General features: G+C 36.4%; 3 protein-coding genes and 1 long non-coding RNA gene across 4 annotated transcripts in view; 1 reads left to right on the top strand and 3 right to left on the bottom strand.

Annotated features, from left to right (window-relative positions):
• Positions 1–20,377, bottom strand: part of CUNH1orf210 (chromosome unknown C1orf210 homolog) — a 332,402-nt gene that overhangs the window by 16,964 nt on the left and 295,061 nt on the right. The window lies entirely within an intron of this gene.
• Positions 1–20,377, bottom strand: part of EBNA1BP2 (EBNA1 binding protein 2) — a 491,427-nt gene that overhangs the window by 217,215 nt on the left and 253,835 nt on the right. The window lies entirely within an intron of this gene.
• The window catches only part of ST6GALNAC3 (ST6 N-acetylgalactosaminide alpha-2,6-sialyltransferase 3), a 225,929-nt gene that overhangs the window by 4,291 nt on the left and 201,261 nt on the right, over positions 1–20,377 (bottom strand). The gene's annotated exons all lie outside the window — the stretch shown is intronic.
• LOC133207849 (uncharacterized) overlaps positions 1–20,377 on the top strand; it is a 32,410-nt gene that overhangs the window by 1,175 nt on the left and 10,858 nt on the right. Inside the window, exon 2 of the long non-coding RNA XR_009724174.1 lies at positions 17,574–17,691. This is a non-coding gene — a long non-coding RNA (uncharacterized LOC133207849). The remainder of the gene's footprint in view (positions 1–17,573; positions 17,692–20,377) is intronic.

Below are 20,377 nucleotides of genomic sequence, written 5' to 3'. Positions count from 1 at the left end.
AGAGATACCATGTTAAATATCTGAAGCCAAACAAAGCGTCTCCCATAAGACAGAAAATAATCTGGTTTTACGTGTGAAGGATAACAATTAGTAGAGTGTGTAAAATGAGATAAATTTCACCAAAAAGCAAGCTACTGGCAGAGTTTGTGCTGTGCGCATGTGAGTATGCACCATCCTCTTCCACAAGCAAAATCTGAATTTGCATTGGACTTCTCTCAGCGTGAAAATTCAAGCAACAATTAAACTTTTAAGGTCATTTGGATTAAATATTATTATTTATTAATATATATATTACTTACTAATATATATATTAAACACTAGACTTTGAAAAAACATTACTCTGTACATATCCCTTTACATAAGTTTGTGCTATCATTCTTTAAGATAGCACAGCAGAGAGAAAAACACAAGAGGACAGTGACCAGATTGATAACGTTTGATCAAATAACTACATGCATTAAAGCAGTCCTAGAATATTACCTGGATGAGTGACAAGAAATAGTGAGTAAGGATTTGGCTCTCATGCTGGCTATGCAAGCAAATATATGCTCTGTTAATTGCAGATCAGATCCCATTCCATCTACTGACACAAATATTCCCAGTGGGGAACTGGAAGACAACAAAGCTACTCATGTAACCTGGGCAAGCAAGACTTAAACTGCCTTAAAATCTCGTAAGTAATAAGAGCACACTTTTTTCTCATTGCTTATGAACTGGTTGAAGTCCAGCTTTATGCATATATTGCTTTCAGTTTGATTGAAATAAATGAAAATAATTGTCTTAAAATTATAATTAACTCGTCAAATTTCCAAATAAATATATCAAACAAGTCATAAAATCATCTTAATTGAGCCCCAACTTTGGCTCAGTTTGAGAGAGCTGAGTGAGAAATAGGAAGGGATAATTTAGCTTTATGCCACATCTTTTAGCTCTTGTTTTTGGGGTACAGCAGGGAGCAGTCTGTTCTCCACCATAAGTTAAAGTAGTGTAAGGTTTGCACACAGTTAAGTTTTGTTGCAGAAGAACTCCCAAGCAGACCTATGTATGAATTAGCTATCCCCATCAACAAAATCTTCTGAAAACATTTTCATCGTGGGGTAGGAATAAAGCTTTCATGCGGAAAACACACCATCATACAGCAACTTATGCAGCCTGTAAAACCCAACTGTCCTGCGAGACAGAAGAAACAACCTCAAGTGTTTCTTGCTGGTTCAGAGCAAGAATGTAGTACGGTATCCTGCCTCCCAGGTAAATCTCCCAGTTACTGGCTTTTGGCTGATTCTGTGTTACTTCCTTGATCTTTCCTGTTGAAGTTTGACTAAGTACTAATTAGGATGACTGGTGAAAAAGTAGTTGTACAACCTTTATAATGGCCTTACCTGCCACATACATGACCAAGATTCAAATTCCTTCTCTGATCAGTACCTTCTATTATGGAGAGTAGAAAAGCTCCAAGGGATTTACTTTCCTAGGGAAACTCCAGTACACACCAGTTTAAACAATTTTTATTTTTTTTAATTGAAAAACAATTACCTCAACTCCCAGAGAGTTTTACTGTACTCAACAACACTGAAAGTAGTTTAGGCTACATGTTCTCTTTTTTGCCCATGTCTGTCATCTTTCATGGGTTAGCTGGTATAAACTTTTATCCCTACTGTTCCTGAAATGTCCTTTTCCTTTGGGAAACTCCTAAGTTTAACTGCTTTTGTAAAGGACAATCCTGGAAATAATAAATAAAGTGTTAACTTAGCACAGAAGAATGAAAATTGAAAACAAAAGGCAGGGTGTCAAATACCTGTGTTTCATTAAGTGGACACCAGCTATAATTGTGCTTCTTTACTTGACACTTTTATATCCACAAAACTGTACATCTGTTTATCTGTCCTGTTATGATCCTCATTTCTTCAAACAGAATGTTCTGTTACTGTCTAGCAAAGAGAATTCCCAATCCAATTCATGTTATTTCTGAGTAACATTTTGCCATGATAAAAAGCTGCATTGCTTCTAACTTGCTTTCTGCTCTTACACCAGAAGAACACTAGCCTTGAGCTTTTAAAGCCGTTTAGAATCATAATAATCATTTATAAGAACACTATGAAGATCAGGAACCTCCAGATAATGGAGGTTTATTGGAGAGTACTATATTGACAGTAGTGTCTGAAGCTTGCTATACTCAGGAGGAAAAAGGAATTTACAAAAAAGAATTAATCAATATTTCATGTTTTGTTTTAACACCATTGGACCTTAGTCCTCTCATCTATACACTACACTAGCAGGATAAATAAAAACAGCAGAGTGAGTTCCCAGATACCTTCCCTTGGAGATGAAGTACATGACAGAATACAGATTATATGCTTTAAAACAAAGCACATTTCTCCCATTTTTTTTTTGTCTGAAGATAAGTAGGGAGGCAAGGGAATATACTTAAGCAGTGGGGTTTCCAGATGATTTGGTAACACCTTAGAATTCAATCTGATACCATAAACATACTTTCAACATTCTAATGAAAACAATATTAGAACTATGAAAACAATTTTAGCTGTCCCCAAAAAGTCATACATCTCTGCATACCTTTTAAAATATTATCCCATAAAACTGTAGGGCAAAGCTATGTCTCAGCCCTTGCTATTATGCTAACATCGTGCACTCAATTTATTTCTCTACAGGAGAGCTTTACATGTTTGGGCAGGACTTTTGGAGACTCATTAGAAAGAGTTCCTCTTGTTACTGTAATTGAATTCAGATTTCAAATTTTACACACTGAAAAGAATCCTCCTTATGTGTAGCATAAGGCTATGTCACTGCACAAATCTGAGGGAAAGAGGACATTAATCTCAAAATAGGGAAAACAAGAGTTTGTTAAACAGCATGCATAGAACTACTATAGGCAAATTTATTGTGATATATGTGCATACAGCAAAGCCAAAATTGTTCCCTATAGCTCACAGTGACTTTTTCTTATACTCTAAAATTAATGGGGCACCAGATCTAGGCAGGAAATTGTCTCAACAGCTCAGGAGAGAATAATGCACTGTTTTAAAAAAAATGCATTTTAAAGATGTCTTTTTCTTTCATGACATGATTTACAGCTGGATGCAGCAATAAAAAGGCAATGCTCACAAAAAGTTACTTTGTCTGTTTATCTTGAAAATGAAAGCTTATTTTGGATACTTCCTACATTATTAAGATTCTTGAAGAAATGTTAGTGTTGGGATGTAATTCATTCTGCTAAATACCATCCAGCATTTCAGGAAAGTACATATCCATATGCTTAACATTAAACATATGAAAAGACCAATGGAATAAACATTATTAAGATACTTGAAAAAAGGTATATGCTTACCTATCTTGCTCTTAGGGAAGGTTTAAGTGCTTAAAATGTCATTATTTAAATTCAGAATGTAAAAGTAAGCTCCAAGATTAATATTTATTTGCAAGTTTCAAGTCTCAAAACATAGAATTTGCATTTTTAGAAGTGCTTTCCATAAACTCCAGCAGAAATAACTGATTACAGTTTCTCATAACACCTCAAAAAAGAAAATTGCCTTCTATATTTTAGAAGATAGTAAAAAATGTGTTTAGGATTGCTAGAATTGTAATGTGTGATACATTAAGATTTAATTAAAAATTAATTAAAAATAAAAGCAATTTAGACAGGGTTCATTAGTCTTAGCTTTCCAATATTCAACAAAAAGCATAAGAAATTGATATAAAGAAGATGGAGTAGAGAGTACCTTATAAAAATATTGGTGGTTGAAATTCATCTTCTTTGACATCTATAACCATGCTTTGATGTGGGCTAAATGAAGAAAAATCTAGTTCCTTCTCTTATTAGAGGAAAGTGGAGGAGCATCAAATATTTTCTTAATGATCAAGGGCAAGTGAGTTCAAATTGGATAAAAGTTTTATTGTCACTGGAGTTCTGATTTTACCATAGAATTCTAGGAAGTTCTTTTCTTTCTTCTGTTGTTTCAGGATTTTTTATGTGCACAATCAATTCTAGCTCTATGGTTCAATGCACTGTAATTTCCAGTGGGGACTTCAGTGGTAGAAAAATAAAAAACTGGAAAAAAAAAAAAGAAGTTTGTTAAGCCCAAGATGATCCATAGACCAGCAATTTGGTGTCAATCTGATTGCAGAAAAGAATTTAGAAGCTTTTTTTTTTTTTTTAATACTTTTGGGAGAAATTTAGGGAGCACAGAAGGTCAATTAGGAGTGTTAATTAAGATGAAAAACTAAGAGTTGCAGGACTTCAAGAAGCTATGAAGTAAGAGAGAGCTTGCCAAAACCATTAACTAGACATTTTTTTGCTTAATTTCAAAATATTGCAGTAAAATAAAATTCAACAATGACAGATTAGAATGACAGGATTCTCCAGGGCAATTAGTTGAGGAAAAAAAGTCTTTTCATAAAGGCTGTTTATAGACTGTAATCCTCAGATGACCCTCCTACCAAACTACTGAATCAGAAGCAGCTTTACTTGCAGCAGCTTGTCAGGCCCCTTGATTAATAAGTATAAATAAAGGTGTGGGTCAAAACAAACTAAGAGACCTGTAATGCACAGAGCGGAGGCTTCCTAATATGAGATGTCCTTCCGACATGCTAAAAGGTTTTTACAAATGATTCAAAATACATAGCAATATTTTCAAGAACTGTGCCAAGGTTAGCTTTAACTGTGCTCAGGTAGACGCCTCACTGGTACTTATCTGCAGTGCATCAAGATACTGCCAATCGTCTGGGAAGGGGGCAGTATACTGTGGTTTTGCCTGGCTTTCTGCCACTTGCTCTGTGTCAGCCTTGACTGTGACTGACCCTTGGGAATGAGGGTGGAAGGTACATGGTCCCTCTGCACTTCCATGTTAAAGAAAACCAGCTCTTCTCCCTGCGTTACTGTAGGTTTTTGCATTGATGAATAACGGTGTGTTTCCTTACAACTAAAGATACTGAAAATTGATTTACCAGCACAAACTGGTGATCAGTTACTTAATTCTACTTGCTGTATCTTCTTAATCTTCTTAATCTTCTTAATATACTAGCCAAAGCATGCTACTATTGTCCTTATGTTGACTGAGATTTCTTTTTTTCTGAGGAAGCATCTCTGAATATAGGTGCTGAGCAAGCCGCCTTCTTTGACAAATTAAATGCCCACTTAAGTCACGCATTTGGTCTATGCCTTCCTCTTTGTATCAAAAATAAAATTGCAAATGACAGATTAGAATGAGCTGACAGAAAAATGTCCCAGCTTCTGAGGGAATGGCAAGGTTCCTTTTCCTACCATCTCTATTTTGAGAAGCACATATACTTCTCACGCCAGAAAGCTGTTATCTTGAGAGAAAAAAAGGAAAACATTTGTACAGGTTAAGAGTAAGAATCTAAATGTTTAAGAGTATTACCTCTAGCCTAGGTTTAATTCAGTTTTCTGTAAGACTTAGTGCTTTGTTGCTAATAGTTTCATTACATACTTTCTGGGGAAAGGAAAAAAAAAAGGCAAAAATGCACAAGAAGAGCAATGAAGATGCAAGCACAGAGAATTGATTTCACCTGGTAAAATTGGTTGCTATTCCTGCACTCTAAAGATACCTGTTAGGCGGTTGTTTGTCATAATTATTCATTCTTCATACGTGTGTGCATGCATGAATGTGCTTGCTTTGCATTCTGTACTGATGCAGGACATCTAATAATAAACACCCATGTCCCTCTAGCAGTGAGCAGACTGTCTCACACATTCAAAAGCCCACACCATGCTTCAGGTCATTTTGAAAAGTGAAACACATATATGGACAGATGTTTTATTATGCATCATATATAGTTTCATGCAAAGCTTAAACAAATGGAATACATTATGAATAGCACAAACCACATTCCAGATTCAGGCAGTGGCTCTGTCCAACAAGATGTACCTGGGAATGGAGAAGTGATGCACTCCTGCTAGCCAAGACTCTTGATAGATCATCCTTACTGCGAGTTCTGAAAATAAAGTGTGGTCAGGTGGCATACCACCCAATTAATCTCCAGAAATACAGGTTTCCTATCTATATTAATACTGCACCAGTGGAACACACAGAACAAGAGCCTGTTTCAATTTGATTTGCTACAAACCCACAGTAAAGGCTACTTTTAGGTCACAAAATAGCTCGTGAGAATCTGCCTCATGATCTGATTTAAAAAGAGATGTAACAATTAATAAATCCTATGTCAAAATGGCCTTGGAAAAAAGATAGGTGGGACACTTCTGAATGATCGCAAAAGACAGAAATTATGGCTTTAATGTATGCAACTGCACCTAATTAAAAAAAAAGTACAACTATTTGACTTAGTTTTTACCATTTTTGGCAAGACAGGCAAAACAATATTAGAATTAAGGAAGAATCTGTTACTGCAATTACTGAAATCCGTGCGGCATCTGCTTGGGTATGTAATTTACGCATTTAGTTCCAATCTTTGTGTTGTGTAAATATTTTTTAATGCCTTTGTTTTCTTTCTCTCCTCTATTCAATATACACATGGAAACCTGAAGCAGAGAGTAAAAAAAAAAAAAAAAAAAGGCAACTTAAAGAAATTGACTTCTGCTGCCCAGGCTCCTGTAGTCTCCTTATTTCGGATTCCTTGACCTGACTTTGATGCATCTCAGCTCAGTCGTGAACTCAGGAAACAAGAGAAGGAAGTTATTTCATCCAGACAGAGAAGGCTCCTTCAGATGCCTTTGCTGCTGAGCTCAGAGAAGAAAAGAATTCCTGTTTATCAAGAGTAATCATAGAGATCCAACTTGCTGCAAAGCACAAAGAAAAGAAACAAGACTAAAAAATTATAATTGTAAACTCTGCCTTCCTGATGATATATATACATATATGTGTATTATTTTGAGGTTACACTCATGCAGAAAAGCCTGTGCTAATCTTTTCAAGTTGAATGGCTTCTCTAGAGAACAGAGTTGCTAGCTAAATTTTTTACTGCTACTGGGCTTCTGCAGCTCTCACTGACTCTTCAAATACAAATTGTGCTCTTGGTGAAAGCTGTTTACAGAATAGTAAATCCCAAACCCAATCTTTTTTTCTTCCCCACTCTCTTCCCTAATTCTGTTTCCAGAAATACTTATTCTCTTGATTTGTCTTGAACCAAGAATTCTTTACTTCCCTTTCTTAAGTACAAATGGTAGTCTGAGGCACAGCCCATGCTATTGCATGTGCTCAAGTTATTAGTTAAAGATGCCTTTTGCAAATGGTGCCCTGGCTGCAGTTGACACATGGAATCTAAATTTAAGCAGTTTATGCATGATTACCAATGACCTTGACCAACCAGAGGTGTACTTTGCAGAAAAAGAAGCATATGACTTCACACATGTGCTTGGATTTCCTTGGTGAGCAAATGGATGTATAAATCAGAAAGGAATCCACACAAGTGTCAACTACCAGAACCATGCAATTATGCTTGGAATGAAAGGAAGCTAAATTCACATAAGCACATCTGAGGGCTAAGCTCTTGGTATCTTTACATGGCCATTTTTCTCTTCAAAAATCACCTGGGTAAAAATCATTCCACACTTACAAACACTGAGTTTATCAGGAAATGCAACTCTTGTGGTCTGTGCCAGCATCACACTTGCTCCACAGTACAACTACTTATGCTTGCAGTGATCGATGGAAATGGGAGGTAATGCCAAGTCTGCTTTCCCTGGACAGTACTTAAGTCTGCAAGTTAGTTGTGAGAGCATTGTGCGTTCCTATCACACCGTTTTCCACTTTCTAATACTTACCGTAATCCCTGATGGCTGTGACAAAGGGAGTGACAGCTGAAACCTTGACAAAGGTTTCATGACTTGTGCCGTTGGTCTCTATAGGGCAGCTTTATGTGCTCTTCCCTTCACCAGTAGCTGCATCCAGTTTGCTAAGCACTGATTCAGCATTTTCCCACAGGATGAAAGGTAGTAGAGAAAGATTTAGATTATCACCCTTTGTAACCAAAAATGAATCAAAACTCAAAAGTCTGCCAAGTGGAAGAAAAAAACGACTTTTTTCCCACATCTACATTCAAATCAATACTTATTGTCTTGGGTCTTCACATTTTTTTAAAGGGAGGATGCAAACTAAACAGAGCTGCAGTTAATCCGGGATCCCCAAAGAGATTTAATTAAGCAGACTTTCCCACCCTTTCCTTTTATTATTAAAGGGCACATACTACTCCTAGCTGCATATTTTAGTGAAATCTGTTGTAGGTGAGTACAGAAGATAGTTCTTGATTAGTTCTTATCTTGTCAAGGCAAGATACTGAAGGGAGTTCATCTAACCTTAGCTGAAAGCAGCTCACATTCTTCAAAGAAACATTTTGTATTAGTTTGAGGGGGGGTTTATGTTTAAAGCAAAAAAAAAAAAAGAAACAACTTTATAAAGGTGCACATTGTATGCAATGTTGGGGTGAGCAGAGGCTTTTTTTGTAAAGGTATTTTACTTACTGCTATGGTGAAAATGAAAGAACAGCTATCACAAGATTGTACCTTAACTTTCATTTGAGTGGGGAGAACGTCGGACCAGATACTCAGCTCCCAGAAACCACACTGATGTACATCACATGATATCCTTTTAAATTTTCTATAATCTACAGTCATTGTGTTAGTTCAATCACTAGTTCTTTGATGTTAACATGGAAGTGCAATGATACATTTTTCTCCATTTATACATTTTCTACATTTCACATTTATCTGAGAACTTTGCTTTTCCTCAGGATGGATGCTCATCCAAAAAAAGCTTATGGAGAGCCAACCATAATATTAATGGGAAGTTTCATTTCTGAAAGGAAAATATTCACTGAGAAAAGAGAACTCAAACCCCACAGATAAGGCCTCTATCAGGGCATATCCCTCTATCAACTTGTTTCTCCCCAGCTGTGGTACTCATAAGAGTATTTCCAGGTAGTCTAAAATTAATTCCTAATTTGTTGCTAGATTACTGACTGATTACTTGCATTACAGTAGCATTGCAAATCCTTGCTGTGCAAGGCAGTATACACTCACATGTGAAAATCCCTGACTCAAAGAGCTTAACTATCAAATAGTCAAAAAAGAACAGATTCTTTGGAGAACATACATATTCTTATACCTAGTTCTCACAAGGAAATGACACATACTGAGATTTCATTCCTTATATTTAAGGTATGTAAATAAGTAGCAATTTAACATGCATGCAAAAGTCTCTCCACCAAGTGTAGCAGGTAGGAAAGAATAAAAAAAATGCAAGCTGCTACAGTACTGTTCCATAGGAACTTCCTACAATGCTACATTGGGTTATAAAGCCACATTCTCTGGAATTTAATCCCAAGCGAAAGTGCTCTTCTCTACGCTGCCTATTTGCACAAACCAGAAGTTCCTTTTAGATATGGATCATCAATATTTTTAGCAAAAATTAATGAAATCTTAAATCCAGACAAATTATTCTGATGTGGAAAAAAGAAGAAAAATGAATTAAAAATAGAATTTGTGTGGGTCTGAGTTTTAATTCAGATGCAAGAGGCCATAATGTAACCCATCAGTCAAGTGTTGAAGAAGAACTGCTAATTACCACAGATGTTGCCTTCCATTTTACTACTGTAACTTTCTCAGATTAACTTTTCCTTTAACTTTTCCTGAAGGTAAAAAGGAACAAAATATTTCTCTTCCCTTTCCTTTTTTTGATATACAATTTATTGGAACACACATATATAGGTTTCATATTACTCTCTAGTATCAATATTAGGGTCTTGCTTACTCTCTCTATTTCATCCAAATGTCTCTAGTCTTTTACTGGTTTCATAATTAACTCACTCTGTCCAGCTATCTAGAAAGAAGCAAATGAGCCTACCCTCTGAGCTACTAAACCTTCCCTTAACTTTTCCATCGCTCTGTTTACATAATAGCTGGCTTTCTGATGGGCATCTCTCACTGATGTATATTGTGGGCAGAAGAGGTTGAGGTCCAGTTAAAGCCCCATTTGAAATACAGGGTCTTAAATCCTCAGGACATGCAAGATTAGCTTTTGTTTTTTCCCTTCTGCTCACCAAAAGCTGCTATGTTTATGCAGCAGGGTCTTCTGAAGGCCAGATGCCTGCAGCTGCTGACACAAATATTTACACTGAAGGCAGCACCTTGATTGCAAACAGACATATTCCTCATGACAGACAAAGAATGGTGCATCTTTTTCTCTCAGATGGCAGCCTTTACAAAAAAGCATGGTACAGCGAGCAAGGCAGTAAAGCAGAAGACGGCCACAGAGAAGCTCCAAGGAATAGGATCTATGTATGGTTCAGAGTAGATTCTTTTCTAGCCTACTGCACACTTCCTTCAACACAGGACAATTTCAGAGTATTTTGTTCCCATATTAATTGAACAGACTGCAGGAGGGTAAATGTACAAATGGAAGCTGGGAGAAAAGTCTTCATGCATATTGGAATGGCCATGAAATGCTCTGAAAGATAATTTTTATGGCTTTCCTATTCCTACCTGAAGTAGTGAATTGGTTAATTTTCTGAGTCTTTCATAACCTAGCTTTTTGAGAATAGTAAACTAGAATGATTGAACTAATCATCTAACCAGCTCACTATCAGAGTAAGCTAAGGCCTAGTGAAGAATTCAGCTTCAGGAATTTTACATTTCCAGTGAATCAAAGTTATTAACACACATTCATAAAGTAGAACTGTAGTCTTTTGCTCTATAAATAAATGCTCTGATTTCTGCTACACATACTATATTGCTATTAGTGACATCATCTTTTCAGTGATTCCCAGTATCAGCTAGTTAAGACTTGGCTATGTTGCCAATGAAGCTCTGCAGGCAAGCAGCTCTTTAGAAGGCAGCATACATCCAAGGATGCTGTTGCTGCTTCGTAGACATCAAAGTTCAGGACACCACAGTGAACTGAATTCTTATCTGTAAAACATGCAAACATTAAAACGAGCTAATTAATGAGAACTAAAAACTACAGCCCACTTGTTACAATGTAGACAGCTCAAGACTACATCTTTTTGGTACTAAACTGTAAAATTTAAAACTGCAAAGAATCTGTTGTATAGTTACATTACAGAGAACCTCAGGTAACACCAGTAGCTACATTGCTTGGAGGAAAAAAAGATTAAAAATTAAGAGTTCAATCACATGCAGTACCAGAGATAGTGTCACAATTAGCTTTACAAAACAGCATCATTCTTTATGAGCTTTTTCTTTGCCTCTTCATGCTATTGGCCTGATAAGCCCTTGCCAACAAAGACATTATACTAATTACAATTAGTTCTACAAAGTGTGGGACAGCTGAAATGATTTATTGACTTTTCCTCACAAAATAAACCATATTTTGAATTCCAAATATAGAGTAAGAAAAATAAAGCTGAAGTCTCAGATGACGCTTATTCCAGACCTGTATGAATGTGAAGATATTTATAAAGACACTCAATCCATTTAAAACTTTAATCTTACAGTAGTTCTTTGGGAAAAAAAACAAACAACAGTGTAGAGTGTGTTTTATGCAATTAAATTCCTTTTCCCCTGAGCAGAGACATTTCAGGTACAAAGCCAAGCTCTGAGCTGTTTTCAAGAATCTTAGAAATAAAAGGATAGTCCAACAATCATTAAACACCCCCCCCAAAAAAAAAAAACAAGAAAAGAAATCCAGGCCAATAAATAAAAGTGTGCACAATGTTTTCAGGCAATATTAATGGGGCACTGTGTTTGCATTTGATAGAATCTGATACCCACACGCAATCTGAACAGCAGAAAGAACATGAAGCTGTATTAAATATCTTTCTGCATTTCATATCTAGGCATGGAAAAAATAAAGGAATGCTTTTGCTTCAGCTCTTTGAGAACTCAATCTTAAGCATTTTTACAAGAACTTCCTTTGTCCTCCATTCTGCAATGTCATGAATACTCCTTGAAACATACTGAGATTTTGCTCATCCTGTGAATATCCCCAGTTTTGAAATGTATTTCCATGAAGGATGTGCCTGAACTGAGAATCTGAGCAGAACACAGCACTTTATCCTTCATGGGGACCCTCCTCACAAGTCTGTATCTTAAATTCCTTTGAAGTTCCAAAAAGAAACCAGACCAAACAACCTAGACTTACTAAAAAATGAATAGCTGATCCAGTTTGATGTTCTCCCAGTCCTTTTTATATGCCCCATCTCGAGAGCTGCAACTCACTCGAGCACTTAGATGTAACCCTTCTGTAATACACACAATGAATATCTACAAGTAAATAGGCTTTGGTGCAACAGCCCCACTCACAAACCAGCAGGTTTACTTCCTGATCTTTACAGTGCCTTTTGCCACTACACTAGCCATTTTGTCCTCAGTCTTCACAAGAGAAGGCATAGAACTTATGGTCTGTGAGTCAGCATTATCCGATTAGGTCTACTTCCTACAGCTTGTTCAGTCTCGCTTATTAGACACACTGGAAAATATTCCCAATAATAAGCCATAAGAAATCTGCCTTCATATCTGGTGTCAGGCTACATATAACAGAAATCTTTTCATTTTAGTTTTAAAGTTTTGCTTCATTCAACAAGCCGACTTCTGGCTGACACACAATATAACCTAAAGGCTATGGATCAGCAGGTAAATGCAGAAATTCTATTAGTTTTCAAACCTGAGGTTTACGCCTTTCATTTCAAATGAAATCAAAATCCTACACGTGAATAGGTAAGGCACAGAGTAAAGATCATTTCTTAAAACCATCCATTGCCTATTACATGAGTATGAGGAAGAAAGCAGTTTCTGCATCTTGTAGATACTGAATATCTTGTGCTCAATGACTCTGGCAAGGGTGGTAAATAGCAGACATAAAAGAGATCCATTTTGAAGAAAAAATTAAAACCATGACGAACACTGTATTGGGCAATGTGAAATCCTTCAAAGGTACAAAGGCAGGCATATTCAGGTATGCTTGGTATTAACAAAACCTCTTCAAGCTTGTATAAATTGGACTTCCTTAGCTAAATCCAAATTTAAAAGTCATAGACAAACTTGTCTATGCTTTAGATGTTTGAATATATATTGTTCTCCAAAATGGAAAACAAAAAAAAAAACCAAACAAACAAAAAAAAAGACAGAAAATAATCTGCAAAGAGATTTCATTTCTTCGTTCCTTCTGTACGTGTACATCCTTCTAACATACAACCTGATTTCCTACTTAGCTTTACATATAAATACAAGAGATTTATGAATGATTGATATCTGACTTCATTTTATCATTTTCTCTAAAAAGGTATTTTCACTGGGAGTTCTCAGAGCACTTGCATCCACATTTTGACACAGACTGAATCCCCATACTAACAGCAGTGAGTATAACTCACTTTTGGTGCGGTCAGGCAAAACTTTACTGAAGTCACTGGAATCTCTTCTGCTAGATTTGAATTTCTCTGTGAGACTGGTATAGAGGATGAAGTACCTTCTGGAGATAAGGCTTCCTAATATGGGACCCACCCTAAATCTATGGAAAAGACACATCTAGATTCTAGCTTTGTAGCTCAGACATTTCTTTGTTATATACATAATTTCTGTGTATATATACAATTTTCCTTTTCCAAGCGGTGGATGATGATTGTCTTAGAGCATGAAAATCCATTGTGATTACACTAACAGTGGTTTCTTTTTTTGTTGTTGCATGTCTCATTCTGTGCATTCAATTAAGGAAATTGTTCTATAGTTTTGCTATTTATTCAGGAAAAAATACAGCTAAAAAGCGTGACTTTTTCTTCTTTGAAAATCAGCCTTAATATTTGTCTTTAAACAGCTTGCTGGGCTCACTCTTTCTCAATATACAAGCCTTTAATTTGTGCTTATTTGTATTTAATCTGTATTTTCCTCTAGCAATAGGTTTGATAACCTCTTGTTTCATTTTGCACTGATGATCACAAGTGAGTTGGTACTCTTTATCTTAGCTCTTAACTATTACAATATTCATTCCTCACATACGGATTTCCCATGCATTTTCTCCAAGAGAGGTAGAACTGTAGCTGTTACACAAAACTGAGAAGAAACAGAAGTCTGCACAGTGTGAGATTTCACCTTACATATTCAGTTATATCAAGAAACATTATGTCAGTTGGCTTAGAGTAAAAGTAAATGGAAACTTCAAGATGTAATGTTCAGGTCCAGCTTTTAGTTAAGTCAAAAAAGCCAATTAAATCACAGCTTACAAATGAATATAAAACCAGTAATGATCATTCTGGCTTATATCACAGAGGGTGATAACAGAAATACTCGTTTATCTAGACCTTCTGACAGCTGTGTGCATGATTTTGTATGAGAACTTTTGACAAAGAAACAGTTCTCTGTACTGTCCAGTCAAGGTTGATCTCAGTGGTGCTTAGAAAATTAACATTCTGTTCGGATATATTAAAATCACAGCTGCAGAAAGCTAATATAAAATATAGCATCTTAGCTGGCACCATTGCTTATGTAGTACCTTTCATCCCAAAAGGTTCTTGGTAGACTATATACACTTACAAATGCAGCCACTTGTGGGGGAATGTGGAGGTGTTTAACAGCATGGCAATGGTAAAGGTTAACTTAGGATAAGGATGAAGAACCATATATCAGGTGAACTCCCCAACAGCATGGGAGATCAATTCTTCAACTCTGGCAAGAGAGGAATACTTATATGGAGCAATCTCCTAATGCATTCTTGAATTACCTTGGAAATCACTCATCTAAGTATCAAGCAGATCTGATTACGTTTAACTTAGAATCATAGAATAAAACAAAAACTTGTTTGAGCTGATGAGATCAGGTTGTGTGGCTGCAAGTCTGTGACAAAAGCCAGTGGTAGAAAGAAACTTCAGATCTCTGAAAAGGGAAGCAACAAAACCCACAACCCTGAATCATTCATATGGAAATTGTTCAGTATAAACAGGTAATTTCTTCTTCAACTGCTCATATAATAGTTTATACACATCTATCATTATAAAAACTACATGGATGCACAGATTATTACCATGTGAAACAATGCAGACAACTTACACCTCCTCATAGGTTTACTAGAATTGCTTGGGGCTTTGTTATTTTAGAGTAATGTCATTATCCTTTACATTTATTCTGTTTAGTGTTGTCCATCACTGTGCAGTATTCATTATTGCACACTTTGTCATGCACTACTTCTGCAGATGTATGCAATATACACAGATAAAGCTAACCAGTTTATTGATACCATAGATGTACATTGCACTTAGATCTACCACTGCTATTCCTTATATTTACAAGACAGAGCAAATAAGTTATCTCTTATATACTATATGATCTCTCTTTGTAAATGTTGAATGATTTTAGTGGTGACATTAGGACTTTGTTTTCCTTCAATTTGTTCCTAAAAGGATGTAAGAAATAAAAAGTTACTGGTAGGGGGAAGGAATATAAATTAAATTATTTTATGAAGAGCATTGCTAAAATGACTCAGACAATAAATTTTCACAATTGTTCAGGAACAAAAGCTTCTGTAAGTACCTGAAAACAATAACGCAGGTGGAGGAAGAACAGAAAACATCTTCAAATGAGGTCATTCAGGTTTGTCATTTACTTGTACAAGCAGAACCAGAAAGCTGCTCTTCAAATAGGGCGTTACTTCTCCTATGGGCCTTGAGTGATGCTTTGCTCTTGTTTTACCTTTGTATTTTTATCTGTTGTATTATTGTATTTTTTCTTTAAGTGCATGCAAAGGATCATCAACCATTTGAAATAATGGCTGTTTTCACACACTGTGGAATGAGTTGCCCGTTTCTAACTCAAAAACTGCAATGCAGATTAGAAACCCTCCATAACATTTAAACAGAGTTTATAGAGGATGTAAGAAGCAGCTGGAGTGGAAGTGTTTTGTATAGAGCAGTGTTTGAAAAGATGTCAGATATTATCTCCCCCATTCCTCAAATACCACAGTAAATGAACACATAAGAAACCTTATTTCTCCCAGGAAGAATTTTTTAACTTACTTTCATAGACATTTCTGGAGTTTCCCTTTAAGAAGAGAGTCTGGAATGAAGGCATAGCACATACAAAATTATCTCCTCTTGATAACTTATTTCAATACTGCATAAATTGTATGAAATGCAATTCTGTATTGAGTGAATGTGTGAAAATTAACCATAGAAAAAATGCATTTTATACTGAAATCCAGCACAGAAATATACATTGCCAGCATGCTCATTTCTAACAGTTTAATACTGCAAGTAAACAAGACCTCACAGCATTAGGCAAGGTACAAAAGAACAAATACTAACAACAAGCAGAAAAGCTAAGACTTAGGTGTACAAAGCTAGCTCTATACAGCTCAGATAAATCTATGTTGAGCTTATGTACCACTTTTGCTCATGCTCAGCAGCCTTTTATACACTGCCTGAATAGAGCTGTGAGGTAGGTGGTGTTACGGCTCCAGCTATTCATCATCACCAAACAACTGAAGGTTATTGATCCCACAGTTCTGGCAGCACATGATGCAGGTCTCTAACCTGCTCCAAGAACAATAACCAGACTAGACCAACTCATGTACATTGGAAGCATAACAGCAGACAGCTGACTTTGCACTGGCCAGTTAGGAAGCAGCTGTGTCTCAAAGCAGTCCAGCCAGGAATAGCACCTTGACCCTCCAGGAATGTGCATTCATCAGCTTTGATAGAGCAGCTTCCTAGAATTCTCTATTAACAGGAAAGTGGGAAAGAAAAGCGTTGAGGGAAGAAAAATATCCGATATTTTGATTATGGACAAGTAAATGGCTTCAAAAAGGTTTTGTGCCTATGAAGACAACTACTGGAACCACATATTTTTCAAGCCTGGATTGAAGCATGCCTAGTATACAGATACAAAGATCATTGTTGTAATGGTAATTGCTTTGCCACTCCAGGAGTCCACTCCAGGAGGCTGAGTAGTAGACACAGCTGTGATTAAATATAATTCAATTCACCTCTTTGTATCTTTTACCTGGTACTACATTGATATTTACCTGAACAGTAGTTATAAAGCGCCAGAATTCAAATATTATACAATGCAACAGAGTATTGCCAACTTCAGACAAGCCCACTAGTAAAGCACTCCTTCCTAAGAAAATAACGTTGAGAGCTTTTCCATACTTTGTGTTAGGTTCTTAACTTTGTTCAAAAATAACCATGAAAAGAGGGAGAAAAGATATTTGACAGAGTGGTTAGGTGAAGGCTTACATTACTATGGATTTTCATTTAGCAGCAGCAGGTAGATGAGTTGGATGCACTTTCTAGAAAATGCTCTATCCTTTTCTTTCTTCCTATTTGTAAAAAACAAAAAGAAAAAAGAAGTTTCAATGTGAATTATTTTTTTTTTCAAAATGCCATAAAAGTGAAGTTTGAAAATTACTTGTGTTCTTTGTGATTGCTTTTGGGTTTTGGTCTGTAAATTCAGACGGCATTCTGACTTACTAACAGAGAAACTATGCGGGATATCTAAACGTCTGCTCTTGCTCAAGTTGAAACTGCCATCAGTACTCTTACTGTCTTCAGAGTCATAGTATCAAGCCCAGAAGAAGCAGCAAATCGACAGAAGATAAATCTAATTCTAGATAAGTTGCATTAAAACCCATAGTAGTCTACAGGACAACAGGAAGACAATGTGCTTAGCAAACACAAGTTACAGAAAGCAACAGCTAATTCAGCATATCCCACAAGAGGTATAGAATTCGTCCAAGAAGTTCTTGAATGTGTCCCTTAAAGGTAGGCAATGTGACGCTAACAATGCTATTGTGATGGAAAATCAATCAGAGACCCATTTAAAAAGTAAAAATCCCTAGCTGTTTCTGCTCCTGAATCTCAAACAGACCTGATAAACCTGAGGAGTCCCTGTTAGGAAAAACATATTCAACAAATTATTATAAATAACTAAGTGGGTTATATGCTTAGTTTTTTTATACAAAGAGAAACCTTAATGCAAGCTTGAATTCTTAGAGAACTTTCCAGAATGCAGTTTCAAACAAGATTAAACCCCAGTAAATCCTCTTTCACCGTGGCTCTCTATGTTGACTGTTCTTTCACTAAGCACAGGTTTGAAATACGGGGAAGCTGGTTTCTCAGACTTCCATCCTTCATTGGTTCAAATTCTCACAGAGGTTTGTTTTCTCAGCCAACCCTTCACATTCCTCCCACTAACAAGTGCAACTCTGCTACAAAACAGACATCAAAAGCACTGCCATGCCACAGACTCCAGGCTCCTATAAACAGGAAATAGACAAGACCCAGCTATTGTTCAACCACATCTCACAGAGTAGTGCAGAATTCCATCAGTAAATTGACCTGGTGTTCCTAGTGATTTTGTATTTCTTGTTTTCCATCTTTTCCAAAATATTCTTTTCAATAAAGTTTGACTGAATCTTCAAAAATTTAAATGAACTGCTCTGGAAAGGGCAAGCAACCAACTTTGAAGCCAAAGGAAAATAACCATTTTTCATTACAGAATTTATATTTCACTCAGAAACCGTATCTGAATTTTAACCTATATGTCATCCACAAATGAGCGTGAGTCTCACCTGAAATAAACAAAATCTTGCTGAAAAAAAAAAAGTACCAATAGCCTTTTCCCCAAGTTCTAACAAAAGACCAGAATTATTTGGAAGGGAAACAGTGCAAGTATTGCAAATACTGCAAATATTTTTTTGGTATGAAGCAGGAATTATTTTATAACTTTCATGGGAGGAACTGTAAAACCTGTTTTCTTTTCCTTCAAAGAAAAGTAAAAATCTTCGGAAAGTCTGTAATTGTTATACTCCAAAATATGTATTAGGCACAGAGATGAACCTTCCTAAGAAAACAGTAAGAAAAAAAAAACAGTCAAAAGTTTCTAATCATGAAAGTGCATACAACATTGCACTTGTGGTTTCTTCTGGAATAAACATTATTATCACAGTGATTAAAAGGATGAAACCCAGCAATTAATTAATTATTTGTAAGGTCAGAGGAATTAAATCCTCAAAAAGCAGATCCATGCCCATGGGTTTTGCTGAGCCACTTTTTACGCCTTCTAAGGCCTCTGCCAAGAAAAAGTCAGTTGAACTAATCCCCGTGCTTATACCTTGGCATCTCCATTGAAACATGTCTCTCCACTGTGGAGTTATTACTTGCTGCCTATGACACCAAGTCTCAGAAACAGGCTAGACTTGATCCTGAATGGAGGTGTGGCTGATGCGTCTTTCATAAGCCAAAGCAATCTATACACTGGGTGTCTCAGGAGACTAATAGCCCAACTTTCTTTGGAGTATTTTCCTCTTCTGTCTGGCTTTCAGAGCACTTCTTTTCCTGATACAGTAACTACAGAGAAGAAAAGGGACCATCAATAAAAATTCAACATCAGAAAATTAACTTTGTGGGACAAAACTAAAAGGAAAGTCAAATGTACTTGCTTACGTTCATTTACTCTGAAACCAGGGATTAAATATTCACTACTAGTTGTGAATTCATCTTCTCTAACTGTGAAGCCACAGCCTTCCTGATTGGGTCTCAAAACCTTTTGCCACACAAAGCCATCTCTTCATAGACTGAGAATCCTAAAATCTCACAGTGAATGCTCAGCAGCAAACAAACAAATGAAACAACACATCACAGGATAAAAGCAGCTGTAAAAAACCCTTCATGTTAAAAAGTTGTTGTCAGCTGACAACTCCATTCTTTGTTCCTGTAACTTGTAATACCCAGAAAATAACCCCTTCACATTTATCACTATTTACCAACACCACTCTCTCAGGTCTCAGGTCTTGGACCAGCTACAATTACCACCCACTCCATATTCATGGAATCCATCTCCTTCTCATACCATCTGTTCTTTGTCCTGGACTAATTATGATATATAAGGCTACCTGCTCTGAACGCTGCTCCTAGTTATCTTACTATAGGGTCCATCAGATCTACAACTTTGAGGCTGTGCATGTTCTCTGAACACCCAGTGGTTACTGGAGCAGAAAGGCAAGTTTTAGGATTAGTACTGCTTCTTATGCTGTTATCACTCCTTGTTCAGTGTTGGAGGAGAGATTCTCTCTGATTTCTTACAACTACTATCCTTTAAAGCTATATTTGGTGCAAACAAATCTAGTTGATACTGGCCTCTGTTGGATAACACAGGGTCATGTTTTGAAATTGGACCTTGAAAGGACTCTTAAGATTTTCCTCTGAAAATTAGGCTGTGATTGGTCTACTGGGGAGTAAGCCTGGTTATCAGTGCTAACACATGCATTTAGACTCTTAAAGAAGCCTGACAGGTGCCAGACATAGAAATTATCATTTTCCTCTGTGAGTCTAGCTCCATTACACATATGTTCAGATCCCATTTTTGTTAACCAAAGCCCTATTTAAAAAATCATTTTACAGGTTTTAAGAAGCCTGTAATGATTTATTCAGAATTTTCCCCTTTTAT

Source organism: Neopsephotus bourkii, unplaced genomic scaffold (genome assembly GCF_033783945.1).
Source record: "Neopsephotus bourkii isolate Nb327-2 ecotype Australia unplaced genomic scaffold, CSIRO-AGI_Nbou_v1 NB_234, whole genome shotgun sequence".
Taxonomy (NCBI): domain Eukaryota; kingdom Metazoa; phylum Chordata; class Aves; order Psittaciformes; family Psittacidae; genus Neopsephotus; species Neopsephotus bourkii.
This window is presented reverse-complemented; position numbering and strand designations above follow the sequence as displayed.